Consider the following 6,807-nt stretch of genomic DNA (forward strand, 5'->3'; position numbering starts at 1 on the left):
GGGTTAGGAATCTGGGCTGCCTGACAGGCTGTGCATGGGGTTCTCCAAGGGCAGAGGCGGCAGAGTGAGCAACATCAGGACACAGGAATTAGGGCAGCCCTGAGGCCAGTGTACGTCGGCATCCTTGCAATAACTTGTGGATGCACCTGCCCCAGGGATGAGGAACATGGCTTGGATGTGGTGGACCGCATCGCAACCAGCCAGGTACAGCCTCAGCCCCAAGGAGAAGGGAGAGGTAGGGTCCCACTGCCGCTTAAATAGCTCCGTGAGTTCATAGAGGCCTCTGAGGACTCACCGGCGGCTGGTTTTGCTAAAGGAATGGTGAGATGTGGGGTTTTTAGGGTGCAGGGTCCTAGGTCAGTCATCCCAGGTACTCAGGAGGTATAGGCGGGATTATAAACTTAAAGTCAGCCTGGACCACAGAGCAAGACTCCATCTAAAATTAAGACATAAAAAAATGAAAGAACTGAGGGTCCAGCAAGTTGGCTTAGCATGTCAAAGCTCTTGGCAAGCAAGCCTGACTCCCTGAGTTCTAGCCCAGAACCCTGGTAGAATAGAAGGCAGGAGGAAATGACTTCACAAAGATGCCCTCTGCCCCGTATTTGCATGCCGTGGCACACACTGGCTGACACATACATAATAATACATATATTTTTAAAAGTATGGGGAAGGATGTTCATTGTGAACAGCCTCCTGGCCAAGGACACATGTCTCTCTCTGTGGCTTGGCTGCCCAAAGGAGACCTCTTAGGATGACAGCTCAGACTTTCAGTGACAAGACAGTAAGTGGTCTTAGCCTTTGTTAATCTAGCTTTGAAAACTTCATGGTTGTCGGGACCTTGTGACACACACCTTAGTCCCAGCACAGGAAGCAGAGGCAGGTGGATCTCTGAGTTCAAAGTCAATCTGGTCAACAGAGTGAGTTCCAAGACAGCCAGGGCTACACAGAGAAACCCTGTCTAGAAAAGCAAAACCAAACCCACTAACCAAACAGACAAAGCATGGTTCCCCTTGTATTGCCTCTTTCTCTCTTCCTTTCTTTTCTTTGCTTGGGATGGGATCATCTTGGTTTTACAGTCCTTTTTGCCTCTCCCTCACCAGTTCTGGGATCACGGGCCTGTACTACCGTGCCCAGTTTACCCAAAGCTGAGAAGTGAACCCAGGGCCTCATGCAGGCTAGAGAAGCACTTCATTAACTGAGCCACACCCTCAGCCCTCAGAACCTTGCTTTAAACCCAAGCATGGGACTGACTGCTCTGGCTTTTCTTGGGGGCCACCAAGCACTTGAAAACTAAGAAAGTCTGTGGGAGAACAGGGCTAATTAGATCATTCTTACCTATCTGCAACAGACAGATTGGGCTGGTATTGTTGGGCCCAAGTCTGTCTGTTCACCGCAGGAAAGCTAATGTTCACAAGGACAAGGGCTTTGGAGAAGGGCACCGGGCTTTTCCAGTGTATCTCTTAGGGAGACAGTAGCCACAGCTGACTTGCATGGACCCCCTGATTGCAAGCCAGACAACTGCTTCCCTCACCTCCGTGTGTTCTTTTCATGACTCAAGCATGCTGTTGATGGGCCTGCATGCTGAGACTGGGGTTCGGGTGAGAGCAAGGTGTCCACCCCTCGCTTCTAAACTTCTCCCCACACCTGGGCCTTATCCGAAGGTCACCAAGGGTCTGTCGTTCTCAGTCCTGTCAGGACAGGCTCTGAGCACTGGGAATCTGAGAGTTTAGCTGGTACTCACTATAGCCGGTAACTAGGAAAACTGAGTCTTACAGGGGAGAAGAGCCTGGCCAAGACCACCATAGCGAACTGTAGAGTTGAGAGCTGGAAAGATGGCCTCATGGTTAAGAGTACTTGCTGTTCTTCTATAAGACCTGACCTTCGTTCCCAGCATTCATAACAGGCAGCTCACAACCATCTATGACCCCAAATCTAGGTATTCTGATGCTTCTAGCCTCTGGGGGTACATGTGTGCACCCCCAGATTAAAATTAATTAATTAATTAGTTAGTTAATTAATTAATAAATCACAGGGTTAGGGCTAAGAGGCCAAGTGTAGTCCACCAACTTGTGGTTTCCTGGCTCCCCTTTCCTGAGTGAGGTGTGTGGTACCAGCGTCAGTCAGACAAGAATGTCTCAGGCTTGGGTATCAAGGCTGCCTGGATCCCAGCTGCAGTTCCATCCTCTCAAAAGCCAAGGACATGGGGCGGGGGCGGGGTGGGAGTGGGGGGGAGAACAGAGGCTCAATCTCCCAGAGAAGTGAGTCTCATTTGCTGGAGTTGGAGCTGCGCCATCCACCTGCTTGAAGAGTCGCTAATAACTGCTGTGTTTTAACGATGTTAAATTAGCTGCAACAATATTGAAGCTCCGAAGGCTCCGGGAATTGAGTGCATCAGGTAGGGATGAATTCCAGAGTGTCTGCCTCAGGGCTGGGGAGGAGGAGCGGGAGGGATCCAGGGAGGGAGGACAAAGACAAGAAGACTGCTACAGATGGGAGACCAGACAGTCAGGGTTCAGATGTCCTGCCCACCACTTGACTGTGACGCCTCCTTCCAAAATAAACAGGATGGCCACTTAGAGCATCACAGCTGGTAGCTGATTACTCTCGGAATGCCAGGCCCTGGTCTAAGTGCTTTCCGAATATTCACTAATGATCTTCATGTCTCTGAGGTACCAGGTCTGTCTGGACTGGCTGTTAGAGAACCTTCTGGACTTGCCCTGTCTTTGAGGCTGTCACATGACATCGTTTCTGCATTCTCCCCTGAATTTATACATACACACATCACATACATATACACAAACACACATACATCCCTGGGGTATATCTATATCTATCTATAATATATATATTATATATACTAAGCATACACACATACATATATATATATATACAGATATAAACACACACATATAGTATACACACATAGAGATATACACACATACATACACACATATTCATATATATGGAATATATCTATATTTATCTATAGTATATATGTGTATATATGTGTTTGTATATATGTATATATATGTGTATATATATAGTATATATACTAAGCATACACACGTACATATATATATACACAGATATATATACACATATATAGTATAGCTACATTCATAGAAATACACACACACAGACACACACACACACATATATATGGAGTATATCTATATCTATCTATAGTATATATATATATATATATAGTATATATACTAAGCATACACACATACATATATATACAGATGTATACACACATATATAGTATAGATACATTCATAGAAATACACACACACATACACACACACATAAATATATATATATATACACATATATATATGGAGTATATCTATAGCTATATCTATCTATAGCATATATGTAGTATATATACTAAACATATATAAGATATATATATACACACACATATAGTATAGATACACACACACACATATATACTGTATATATACAAACACACACATACATACATACATACATACATACATACATACATACACATGGGCATACTCGTGTGGTATTTGTATACATGTATATGTGAGTGTGCTTATACTTGTGTGCACATGCAGAGGTCGGAAGTCAATAGCAGGTGCCTTCTATCTCCACCCTATTACTTGAGGCAAGTTCCTTCTCTGAGTCTGGAATTCCCTGTTTTGGTGTGACTGTGTGGCCAGCAAGCTCCAGGGATCCTCCTGTCTCTGCCTCTAGCCAGACAGAGGCTGACACACTCAGCTTTTCTGTGGATGCAGGGGGTCCCAACTCCTCCTGCAGCTCCTCACTGAGCCCATTCCCCAGTCGAGTGCTTTTAGAGAAAAATTTCATCTGACCTGGTGACTGGCTAAGACCTGAGAAGAGTTACAAGCCTTGGAGCAAAGGCTGAGGAAGGACTGCAGGCGACAGGTGTCATACATGCAGACACCATGAGCCCAGAGAACACGAGGCTATGGAAAGTGGCCCTAAGGACAAGCCACTTCAAAATATGACTATAGATCAGAACATGCCCATTCCAGATAGGCCCCCTTTGGCATAATGGCTATTTTGAGTTGGGGCTTCTGAGAGACAAAACCTTCCTTGTTTCTGGTACTCCTTCCAGCCAGCCCCAGCCTTCCGCAGACGTTCGTTTTCTCTTTTTTTTTTAAATTTTTAATATTTTTATTACATATTTTCCTCAATTACATTTCCAATGCTATCCCAAAAGTCCCCCATAGCGCCCCCCACTTCCCTACCCACCCATTCCCATTCTTTTGGCCCTGGCATTCCCCTATATTGGGGCATATAAAGTTTGCAAGTCCAATGGGCCTCTCTTTCCATTGATGGCCGACTAGGCCATCTTTTGATACATATGCAGCTAGAGACAAGAGCTCCGGGGTTCTGGTTAGTACATCATGTTGTTCCAACAATAGGGTTGCAGATCCCTTTAGCTCCTTGGGTACTTTCTCTAGCTTCTCCATTGGGAGCCCTGTGATACATCCAATAGCTGACTGTGAACATCCACTCCTGTGTTTGCTAGGCCCCGGCTCGTTTTCTCTTATTTCCAGAAACTCTGGTGTGGAGGTCTGAAGCTTAAAGGTCCCAGGAGACTCCCCTAGAGAGTTAGTGATTCCTCCCAGAATTCAACAGGAACAAATGCCAATCAACTGGTGTTTGCTTTTCTCTTGTTAATCTTATAGAAGCCCCAGTTAATGACTACAAGGGAAAAAGAGGAGATTCTCTTTCTTCACCATAGCGGGGATTGAGGATAGAGGGGGGCAGACGACTGGGCTGATTGGAAGCCGTGGTGCTCCTTGAGTGATTAACTTGCCGGGTACTCAGAAGCAATCAGCTGACCCAGTATGGAGAGGACACTACCAGGTCCACAGCCTGCTCTCAGTTGCCTGTGGCCCAAGCCAGGAGGAAATACTTTCTAGCAGAAGCAAAGTGTCTGCTTCATGCCTTCATTTCAGGGAGCTGTCCCTTGGGGGAGTTCACTTCTGACCAAGTCCAGACTCCCAATGTCACAGGAATCTTAGAGCCGAAGGAGAAGGTAAGCAAGGAGCATTGGTTAGACCAGTGCTTGTCCCAGGAAACCGTGGATGGAGTCAGGAGAGGCAGAGCACAGGTGAGCATGCCCAATACAGGGTAGGGGCCCATCACATCTAGTCAGGTGAACAAGGGGCGTGGCCCAGGGAGAAGGGGAGCAGAGGGCTCTCCCCCAAAGCATTTGTTTGTTTGTTTTTGAGACAGGATCTTATTATGTAACACAGAATCAGGCTGATCTAGAACTTAAAGAAATATACCTGCCTCCCGCATTTCTCTGTCTTCTTGGGTGCTGGAATTAACAGTGTGCATCAAGATGCCTGGCTGTTTCTAGGTCTCTTTCACAGGCATTTCAAGCTGGGGGAAGGGCCCAGTACTAGGATACGTGGTCGGAGATAGCTGGTTCAGCATCATATGGGATGATCTGAGGGTGGTTTTGCCATATCCCAGGTGCTTCATGGAGACAGCATCCAGGTAGTTGGTTGGTGCCCTTAGTCAAGGGTTTCTATTACTGTGCTGAAACCCCATGACTAAAGCAACCTGGAGAGGGAAGGGTTAATTCACTTATCGTTCCATAGAACAGTTCATCATCAAACGCAATAAGGGCAGGAACTCAAACAGGGCAGGAACCTGGAGGCAGGGGCTGAAGCAGAGGCCATGGAGGGATGCTGCTGTTCACTGGCTTGCTCCTCATGGCTTGCTCAGCCTGCTTTCTCAGGACCACCAACCCAGGGCTAGCACCACCTACCATGAGCTGGACCTTCCTCCACCAATCATTAATTAAAAGGATGTCCTATCACCAGATCGTATCAAGGCATTTCCCCAATTGAGGTTCCCTCCTTCAGATAACTCTAGCTTGTGTCAAGTTGACATAAAATTAGCCAGCCTTTCGGGGAGAAGTTGGGGCCTTTTGGGGAGAAGCCCCAGCTGGAGTTTGGGTGGAAGTTGAGGTCTCAAGTAAGGGTGAACTATCTCTCTGAGCAAAGACAGAAACCCTCCAGTGGGTGGGGGAGACCCCCTCATCTCAGCCCTCCCTCCAGGAGGGAGTGACATTTCAGCTCCAGTGATTCTAATTGAATTTAATTGTCTCCTCCAAGTTACGCTAAAACCTTTTCAAAGTCCCCTGAAATTAGGGACCATCGATAATACCACTCCTTGGGGGCTTTAATCCATGTCCTCCCCAGAACGGTGATTAATATTTTACAAGCTAATCATATCTTTCAGGCAGGCTGTCAGCAGAGGATCCGCTGTCTCTCATCAATAATGAAGTGCTCCCAGGCCCTCAACTGAAGCCTCCTGCATAATTCACCTCGAAAACCTCAAACAAAAGAGCCCAGGGCCCAGTCTCCTACCCCGTGTCCTTCCCAAATATCCAAGGAGTGGGGAGGGGCGGGGCAGGGCGGGGAGGGAAGGGCAGGGGACATAAAAGCTGATTGATGGGCACACATCTGGTCCCCCTCTTTAGTATGCACCCACCTGCCTCTGCCTTCTGTCATCAGCCTGCAGCCTTCCTTACCCAGCTCCTTCCTCATTTGTACCTCTCTCCCTCTCTCCTGCCCTTCAAAGTCCTCTTGTTTCTTCCTAATGGTGACACTGCTCATGGTCTTGATCAGCGCCTGCTCAGGGCATCCCATTCAGTAGAATGAGTTACCTCTATACCCATCAAAGAGATGAGTAAACTGAGGTCCACTGCTCAGGGTTGCAGCGTGAGTTGATGGCTGTCAGAAGCCTTTAGTCTTATGCCAACAGACAGGGCCCCTTAGACCTGGGCATGGA

General features: G+C 47.1%; 1 long non-coding RNA gene across 2 annotated transcripts; it reads left to right on the top strand.

Moving 5' to 3' along the window:
* The first annotated feature begins 698 nt into the window (after nt 1-698).
* LOC110292134 lies at nt 699-6,454 on the top strand. Of its 2 annotated transcripts, none has more exons than XR_002377666.1 (3): nt 699-781; nt 4,959-5,038; nt 6,256-6,454. It is a non-coding gene; the product is annotated as an uncharacterized LOC110292134 (long non-coding RNA). The 2 variants fall into 2 exon arrangements; XR_002377667.1 differs by lacking the exon at nt 699-781 and adding an exon at nt 2,351-2,395.
* The last annotated feature ends 353 nt before the right edge of the window (nt 6,455-6,807 follow it).

Source organism: Mus caroli, chromosome 4, assembly GCF_900094665.2.
Source record: "Mus caroli chromosome 4, CAROLI_EIJ_v1.1, whole genome shotgun sequence".
Lineage (NCBI taxonomy): Eukaryota > Metazoa > Chordata > Mammalia > Rodentia > Muridae > Mus > Mus caroli.